At 39.9% G+C, this 9,801-nt stretch overlaps 1 long non-coding RNA gene across 1 annotated transcript in view; it reads left to right on the top strand.

Moving 5' to 3' along the window:
- The window catches only part of LOC138405954 (uncharacterized), a 58,488-nt gene extending 52,313 nt beyond the window's left edge, over positions 1–6,175 (top strand). Inside the window, exons 2-3 of the long non-coding RNA XR_011239617.1 lie at positions 4,360–4,413; positions 5,113–6,175. This is a non-coding gene — a long non-coding RNA (uncharacterized lncRNA). The remainder of the gene's footprint in view (positions 1–4,359; positions 4,414–5,112) is intronic.
- Positions 6,176–9,801: the final 3,626 nt, after the last annotated feature.

The following is a 9,801-nucleotide window of genomic DNA, read 5'->3' on the forward strand; positions in this document are numbered from 1 at the left end:
ACCCAAGTGCCATCATTCAATGCTGTATGTGGTTCAGATGTGGGATGTTTGGCAAGTGTCAGACAAATCTGGGCCAAAACAATTTTGCTGTGTGGGCAAGATGTTAAAAAGTAATAAGTACACAAATGTTTATGCTTATTTAAACCACAATGCTCAGAAGTTCAATGTGCATCATAACGTTGTGCAGGAAAATAAAAGGTGTGTTTTAATCACTGCCGACTGGAGCCAGTGCTGATAAAAACTTGAAGAGTCATTTGACCTGTGAGTGATTTGTATTACAAACATTAACTAACTGAAACTCAAACAGAACTAACTGAAACTCAAACTCTAGAGGTTAGTGGGTTTTTTGATGCATGGAAAAGGAGCTAATGATACAGGTCTTTTGTAGCTGTGACAACCCCATCCTTTTAATTATTTTGCATATTTACGCTTTAAAACTCTTTTCATAATCTAGCCAGTTGTGGTTATCAAACAAGCCAATAGGCTGGGAGAGGTAAACACAACAATGACGCAAACAAGGGACCGGGCTTGTAATAAAAATCTTCATCGCCTGCAGGCTTTTCACACATATATTTTCTCTTTGTTCATAACACAGTGCTGAGACGGTCTGGTCAGGGAGGTTCAACAGTCCATGTTTGTCCAAGACATAATTAGAGCTGAAAGATTATGTAAATAAGACTTGTCATATTGGCATAAAGACAAAAACAGAGTGGCTCCGACTGTGGCTCGAAACATCTGCACACGCACACACACACGCACAAACACGCACACACACACACAGAGTATTCCTCTGAAGGGACAGGATAATTGGCTTCTGAGCGAGAGCCCCCTTTGGCTCCTCATTAGCAGCCGTGGACAACTTTTGCATGTGTTGCACACGAATGCACTCTTAAGCATTACTACCACATGTACGTGCACACGCAACGTTTGTGTGTGTTTGAGTCTGTGATCGAAATGCATGTCATGCCACCTTCACATGCGTCAGTAATCATCTTCTTTGATGCCTTCCTGTGGAGCCATATTTTATTATTGTTTCTCATACACAGAAATACAGCTCCAGCAGTGTGTGTGTGTGTGTTTTTTCTCATTATATGGTCTACTCCATGTTGTGGTAGTTCTTTTCTTTATTTTATGTATTTCTCTCCCTCTGAGAAGGGATAATATGGGGTTATCTCACAGCATTAGGAAGCACTGTGGTTAAGTTGGAGAGCTCTCCCCTCTGTTGCAGCCCACAGTGCAGATGAACTGGCCAACGCTGTGAGTTTTCTTCCTCTGTTTCACTTAACAAAACCCCAGTGCCTGCTCACACACAGATGCATGCCTCTCTCACCCACACAAACAACATAAAATATCAACTTTTCACATTTCGGGCCAAGAGCGAATAGATGTCAAGTATCTCCTCTTTTGCATTCATTTTTACATCTTTCAAACCGTTCCAGCGTTTAAGATTTGGATGCTTTTGAACGCTCCATCTGAGTCACATGTAGGCTGATAAGAAAAAAAGTGAATTTGGCGGCTTGCAGCTCAGATAAAGTCCAGCTGATAGAGTGGCATTCAGCCACCAGGACTTGGAAAGTAACCAGATACCGCAGGCTTTGTGCCAAAAGCTACGGTAGAATGAATGAAGCCAAGGTCTATTCATTGATTCCTTGGGTTGTGCACCATCAAGGGCACCAGTGGAGTTGTTTGTTATGTGTCAAACTGGATCCTGGATGCAGTTTGTAGCCGTGGACCGCAATTTCAAACCGCTCCTGACCTTTTCAGCAAAGTTACACCCAGCGAGCCAGAATTATATGCTGACTTGATTGGTTGAATAAGAATTAAGATACAGCTCAGACTCAAGGACAAACCGCATCCTGCTTCTTTCGCAACGTTTGTCCTGCATCACTAAGTTGTGTTAAAGAGGAGACAGAAGACCACGTTGATATTCATTCACCACTGTGGCTCAGAGAGACACTGAAATCAGCCACGTGTTTATGTATTATGGCAATTGAATTAAATATGATATTAAAAGACTTTTTGATCTTTGTCTTATGAAATATAAAGCAATATGTGTTCGCTGGTGGAGCAATGTCACCTAAATGTATCAAGAAATCAATATGATTTTTTTATTTTATTTTGGGTGACACCAGTGGTCTGCAATGCCACATTCTTTTAGCACTAATTAACCAACATGACCTGTTTGTTCCACACAAGTTTGTTCCTGTGGTTGGAATAATATGGAGTGACACAACACAAGCAACAACATTACATGACAGCTACAGGCCAATTTACAATGCGGCAACTGTATATTGATCAGAAGTGTTTTGCTATTTCTCACTCACTCCAGTGTAATCAGTGCTCTGATAATGTTGATCGACTCTAGCATAATTTAATATCATCCTCTTCCACGACTCCCTTGTTGGGAGAGATCATCATTGTAGATTGATGTTCCTTGGAATCAGTCTCATATAAGACGATCTGCAAACAGTCGATATAATCACCTGTACACCTTGTCAACATGAATGGTGTGCCCTGTGACCAATCATTGAAAGTATATAAAGATGGATGACATGACACCTCCTAAAAGTGATGCCAAAATATCTAGATTGCCCCCTGATAGTTGGCTGCAGTCATGAAACAGTTATGAACCCTGCCCCTGCCATGAGAACACATATAGGACATCTAATACATGTACACACCAAATATGTTTTTACTCTTTACTTTATGGTTTCGATTATTTTAGATCTTTTTTTTATCACACTGATGTTTGTTAAATTGTTCATATGTCTGGTGAGTTTGATTTTCTCATATGATGCTATAAAACGGGGTGAATCCTCATGATTGACAGCCGGGACTGATCATCAGTTGATCATATGTATCATGTGTCCACACCACAATCACTTCTGCACAGACTCTGGCTCCAAATGATGTCACCAGCACAAGATGGCATTAACCATATTTTGGGATATTTTGGTTTCATATGTGTACACTGGAAGGAAGTGGAGACACGTCTTCCATCTTTATTCACAGTCTGGTCCTGACTCAGCTGCTGTTAACTCATCCTCCACCACCTCTAGCTTCACCTGCACTTGTTGCCTTCATGTTTTTTCTTCTTTTTGGAAGAAGCTTGTTATATCTGTAGCCTCAGGGAATTAGCTTGGAAGCTATCACCAGATGCCAACAATGACAAGCCCTGTAAGCAGTGTGTCCGCTCTCCCTCCTTTTTTCCTCTCACGCTCACACAAAGTGTGCACGTGCCAGGCCTGTCTTAAAAGCTTGAGCTCAGTAGCTTTAGGAGCTTTTTTCCCTCTTGAAATAAATAACTGAATGATTGACAATCCTCAGAAGAAAATATCAGGGGGAAATAAATAGATCAGAGAGATAGAAAGGTATTATGCTAGTTTTGGTTATCCCATTGACCAAAAACTTTCTTTTCTTATGAAAAAACCTACACAACCACTGTGAAAATATATCAGACTACAAGGTGATTTCCTGAGACAAGTTAGTTTAATTTTAGCTGCTTGTCTGTGAACAAAAGAGCAGATAGTCTGTGCAGACACATTATCCAGAGCGTCATTTGGCAACTGCAACAGAGACGAGGAGACAGGGGCACCGTCTCACCGTCAGCTCTGACCCTGTGTGTTCAGCTGCTCTAATACTCCCTGACAAATGCCAATATTTAGCTCTGCTGAAGCAGACAGAGAAAACATCATTCTATTCTGACTCGCTAACAGAACCATCCAGAGGCCAACAAAGCTCTCTGTCCTTTTGAGGCACAGACACAGCACAAAAGTAACATCCACTGCCATTAAAAAGAAATAAATCTCCCAGCAGCCTCAGGCTACTGACTCATGGAAGGTTTCACTTTTAGCACACAAATTCTTCAACCTGTCATATAAAAAACTGATTTTTCAATGATATCATTGGTGTTAAATTATATTAAATAGTATTTTTTGACTGTGTAGGTCATCAAAGGCACTTCCAGGATTGGTTGTAATGAGGTGCAAAAGCAAAAGCATGCATTTCACCTTCGAACGCCGACATTAGACATTCTACCCACATACAAACATCAAAAACAATCCTACAGCATTGCATTGCCTATAATTAGGTAAATTCTATGCCTGGTTATGGAATAAAATACAAATATTATTTTGACTTTGAGTATAGTTACAGAGAATGTAAGACGCTCATACAGTTATGTTTTTGACGTGTTATTATCATTGATTGATGGAAGACAATTATAATGGCCGTCTACACAAGTCTCATGCTATGCCCTCTAATTTCACATGCACCTCAAATCATTTTGTTATGGAACTAGGTCTTGTTGCTTCCCTGCAAATGACTCACACCATTTTTTTTTCATTCTGTTTCCAACAGGAAGCTCTGAGAGGTGACAGGAATAAGCGTAACGAGCTGTGGGTGCAGAAGCAGGTGAGACATTACATCTCTAACTCCATTCTCTGGATACTAGCACCAAGCTTATTGTTATTCCCAATGTGATCGACTAAAAGTAAGGAAACACAATGTTTGCCATTGTCAGGAGGTGTTAATCCTCAAATAGCAGATATAGCTAAAGCTGAATGGCATGGGGATATTAAAGTGCACACGCTGAATCCCAAACACCAGAAACAAGATCTTTTCTATGATATGTGTATTCTTAGACATTCACGCCTCAAATGGTTTTTCCTTCCGCCACATGCTGTTGATGTTAAGCCGGGTGCTAAGTTTAAATCAACGACTTTGCAGACTATGCCTCAACATGCAGACGTTGCCTCAGACTCACAAAGTTTCAGGGTCACAGGTTTGATATCTTGGAGAGACGATTCAAGTGTGGATATAAAGTGTGCAGGAATAAAACAGACCTCGCACCGCACCATGTGGAGATTTCCAGACCTGTAGAGGTAACAAATTGTGATCTGGGTCACAGATGTCACAGCTGAGCGTGCCACCAGCTCCAGTAGTATTTGTTCTATATGTAATGCTCTTTATCAAATGCTCAATATTTGAAATTGGATGTCACCTGGGATCTATCTGTGATGCTTTAATGTAACTGAGCATGTTGTATCAACATTATTTTGTAAGATGTAATGAGGTAATGTTTTCGTCTGTGTTTGTATGTTTGTCTGTTAGTTTGCAGATTAACTACTGGATGGATAACCAGGACACTTGGTGGAAGGATCCAGTATGAGTCAGGGAAGAACCAAATTTTGTCCAGAGGTGGATGCAGATCTTTTTCATTCTCTTTAACGTCGTGAGACAGGACATTCTTTCACATCTTATTTCTAAAAGAATAATTCATGGATCTTGGTGAAAAAAATGAGAGTGCTTATATTTATGAGTGTGTGCAATTTGGTGCGGATCCAAATAATAATCTGGATCTAGTGACTTTAAATGTGGACTGTTGGGTCATGGCAGATGACGCACTCACCCTTGTAATTGACATATTATATCTTGCTTGTAAAATATGTTAATGTAAAGTGATTCCTCTCAAATATAAACGGTTTATGATGCAGTTATTGTTAAACCCCACAAAGTGATCTGAAGACAGATAAAATGAATGATTATTATATTTGCATCATTCTGGGATATTGGGTGCCACTGTAATGATCTTGAAAAGTAATGAAATTATGCGAGTAGTAAAACTATGTTCAGAAATGTTTATAAACTATAGTATTTAAATTTGTAGATGAGAAATATACATCTCTTTAGATGTGAGGTACAGTATATACAGCTAAATAAAATACCTGTGCCTTTAATGTAATAAGTGTATTACTATAATGCAATGAAAGTAATTATTTATTGTTCTTACTTTCATTCGAGTTTTATTTTTCATTGTGTGAGGCCCACAGGATTAACTGTGTTGTCGTTTGATCATTTATTCAAAAATGACTTGTAGCTACATAGCGACCAAAAGACAAATACACACCTCACAGCTCCGCTTGCACTGCTTTTTTTCATACATCACTGTGGTGGGAGACTGGCGTGCTGCTGGGTGTGGTTGGCATGCACATACAGTAAGAACATGGTGATGTTTGAGGCGCACACATAGGAAATATACAGGAGGGTGACGATTTGGTGAGTCAGTGCCACTAATCAACAACCCCAGCAAAATCCTGCGTGATCAAATATATTATCGCCATTTTATGCTCCGGTGCTGTTACTTTTTTCAAATCTAAATAAAAAAACAAGAACATTTCTGCTGTCTCACTCTGTTTGTTAACTCCCATTAATGCTAATCCGTGAAATAAATCAGTGAAATGATGGGGTCAGCGTTATTTAAATCAGATTAAAAGTTACCTGCATAATGGCTGTTTAAACTGGTATTTTTGTACTTGAACAGGAGAAAAACTTCCAAAGTAAGCACAATGCCAGCTGTGGAGAGAAAGGTGAGCCCTGTTGGAGGATGGAAAGAGAGAGAGGGAAAGAGAGCTGAGGGACAGTCTTTTAAAGCCTACTGCTAAATGGGTCAAATGCTGCTGATTTGTTGGCAGCTCACACCTGAAGCCATGACTGTGTCTTCCATGAGTCCATCCATCTGCTTCACGGTGCAGCAGGCTTCTTTTTAATGCAGGGGAGTGACGCACACACGACACCCACCACCAGTGATAGATCAAGTACATTCATCATGCTGCCTGAGGAGGGATGTGACTGCCACCATGGACTCCAGGTCTGTTAAGAGGTATTTAAAGGGTACTTCCTGTTAATCTTATGTAACTAGTGCAGCAACCCTTACTAAACCTGCTTGTTTGGACTGGGTTCGGCCACTGGTGATGCTGCTTGCAGCTTTCTATCTGAAACTGTCAAAGTAACTTGCAGAAACCTGAAGCTGCTCCACCGCTGCTGCACAAAGAGCTGTTCATCTGTCTATTCAAAGTTTGGTAAAGGTCAACTCAGTACATAGAACTGAACCTGTGGTCACATCTGTCGTGAACTACATTGATGGGTCCCGCCCTCCGCTTCTGTGGAACAGGAATCGCCTTTTGTTTTTTATTGATAGTGATTATAGTTATTATAGTAATTGATATTGATATGCAAGCCAAACTGCTCTCGAGATATGCGTCCCACATAAAGACAGAGATTACTAGATAGATGTTAAGGGGCTATTTTGACATATGATAATAAGTAAATCTCTCATATTACTAACAACTATGATGGCTCTGAAATGGAAGTTATTATCGACGATGTCGTACACCTGTGCTTTTCCTATCAAATGCCCAAAAGGCCCAGCTTGAAATAGATTGATAGACATATATGCATTTGCTGTGGACTCTGTATGTGAGAAACCTCTCTGGGCAGTGCCATGGTGAGCGCTGTCTTAACTGCATCAGGCATCAAATCTTCTGGAAGCACAGGGACGTTCATTTAAGTTGGAAATCAGTTTTAACTGTGTCTGTGAAAATAATCATTTATTCTAAACTTCTGTGTATCTGCATGACATTGACATTTGCCTTTTGCCTACAGTGATTGGATTTGGCTCTCTGACATTTCTCAAGCATACCCAAAGGGAGTCGCACAAAGAGTTTTTCTTTATGAAGTTAAGACATTCAGCACTGGCACCTTTAAGCGTTTCAGAAAGATGCTAATTCAAGAATTTTATTAGATGGAAATATGAGTTCATAAAGACACAATAATTACATGAATACCCCTTTACACTGATTTTAGGAGCAGCTTTTATGTTTTAGGGACAACAAATTAAAGGCCCAGCATGACTCGAAGCAAGGAGACACAAACCCAACTGGAATCAAGCTGTTGTCAACACAGACTCGGAAACTACGCTTAGCAAACAATATATGTCCTTACATATAGTTACACAGCCACATGTAAGACTGAGCAAAGCTGTTGCTCACAACACATGGATACTAGCAAACATCCTGCACTGACGTCTACACACACACACACACACACACACACACACACACACACAAAGCAACAGACACCAATTTGTAGTGATAAACTGCAGAGTGAAACTCCAGTCGGACTTCAGTTCACCTTTTCACATCTGAAGACAACATCCATTAGAGCTGTCAAGGCATGCTGGGAAACTCACACACACAGTGACCTTATAGTTTAACACACACACACACACACACACTCACACACTCACTGTTCAATAGAATGTGGTCCATTAGAGATGCTTGGTGTCCGTCCTGCAATTCCAATTGTGATAAACAAAAAAGGTCATTGTTGTATGGGTGGAAACATTTTAGTTGTTAAAATCACCCAAAAATACATTTAAGTACATAAATTAGCGATGACTGATTAAAAGCAGAGCCTATGAGGTTCCGATTGGTTGAATCTGCACTAATCTGGGAGGGAAATGTTACCCCTTAATTTTGGGTATTTTAACACTCAGTCCCAGACTTGAGACTAAAACCACCATGATGGAGGACTATTGCTGTCAGCTGCAACACTTGTGTATGTGTTGTGATGAAAAAGTCTGTAAATGAAGTCATGGATAAGGGAACGGAGTCTGCATGGCTTCATTCATTCTGCTGCATGAGCTGATCGCTGAGTCTGATGTTTAGTTTTTATTAGAAATGTAGTCATTTGTCTGGAATGGAGATGCAGTCCCATATCATGATCATTACAGTGCTGTGGAATTGTACTCAGGGTTATACTAATTGTTGGGTAGAGAAACACAACATGAGGGGATGTTTCCTATTCAGTTCACTCTCATTTCTCTTAATACTGCAGCTTTCAGCTCAATATACCATAGCTGTTGCCTTCGTTTATTAAAAAATACAAACACACTTTTCATATTGCCGCCATCAGTGAGCCAGTTGTTCTGATTGGACAGTATGAGTGCAAAGGCTCATGGGACTGTTAAGTGTCCGAGTTAAATGTAGCTGTTTGAGTCGTTGTTTTAGAAAAGGTGTTTTAGATTAAGATTTAAGTTAGATTTTACATTTAATGATAATTTAACAACCATGACTAGATAGTTGCTACTGCCATGATATACACCTTAAAGCAACCTGGCAAGGAATTAAGAATATGGTCCTGGAAATCGCGGTATCTCAGGAAAGTGTTACAGCTTTACTTAAGAGGGTTATGATAAGAAAAGCTCTGGTCCTGAGGTAATCTGTGGGATACATTTCACTGTGCAGAAATGAGTTTCAAACCTGTTGCACTTACATCACTTAGGATGTAGTTTTAAAACGTTTTAAATTAAAACTTTACTTATCAGCAAGATAAAGGTGTGGATGATGAAAAACTTGTTATACTGGACACTGTGTTCAGCACCTTGAAAAACCCAGATCTCATGCAAGACTTTTATTTGGCTTTTAACAAGATGCAGCTTCACATCCTGATTGATCCCTGACCAGCTTCTCATGCTGATTTTAAACTGTCTCTCTGAGAGGGTCCAGCAGCTTTTTCTTGAATGGACAGATGTCAAACATGTCAAACACAGGTTCACCTCAGGGTTGTGTGTTGTCAGCCCTTTTATTCATCATGTACACTGACAGCTGCAGGACTTCTCATGAGAGCAGGTTGTACGTTTTCTGATGACACTGTCCTCTAATCTCTACTTCAGGGTTCAGTCTGATCATGGTCCTGAGTTTGTTAAATGGTGTGATGATAGTTAAAGTTTGATATTAACACAGAGTCTATTGTCAATCGTAAACAACAGAGAATCCATTTGATGACGAAACTGAACTCTTCCAATGTCAGTGAGCGGATTTTAAGTAACTTTTGTTGTTCTTTTATCAAAGGTCTTTTGACTTTTTCTTTTACCTGTTGGTTCAATGGATTATTCGTTAAAGACAAGAACATAATAGAATTGTCGAGGTCTGCTCCAAGATCATTAGAGTCAAGCAAAGA

Source organism: Paralichthys olivaceus, chromosome 20, assembly GCF_024713975.1.
Source record: "Paralichthys olivaceus isolate ysfri-2021 chromosome 20, ASM2471397v2, whole genome shotgun sequence".
Lineage (NCBI taxonomy): Eukaryota > Metazoa > Chordata > Actinopteri > Pleuronectiformes > Paralichthyidae > Paralichthys > Paralichthys olivaceus.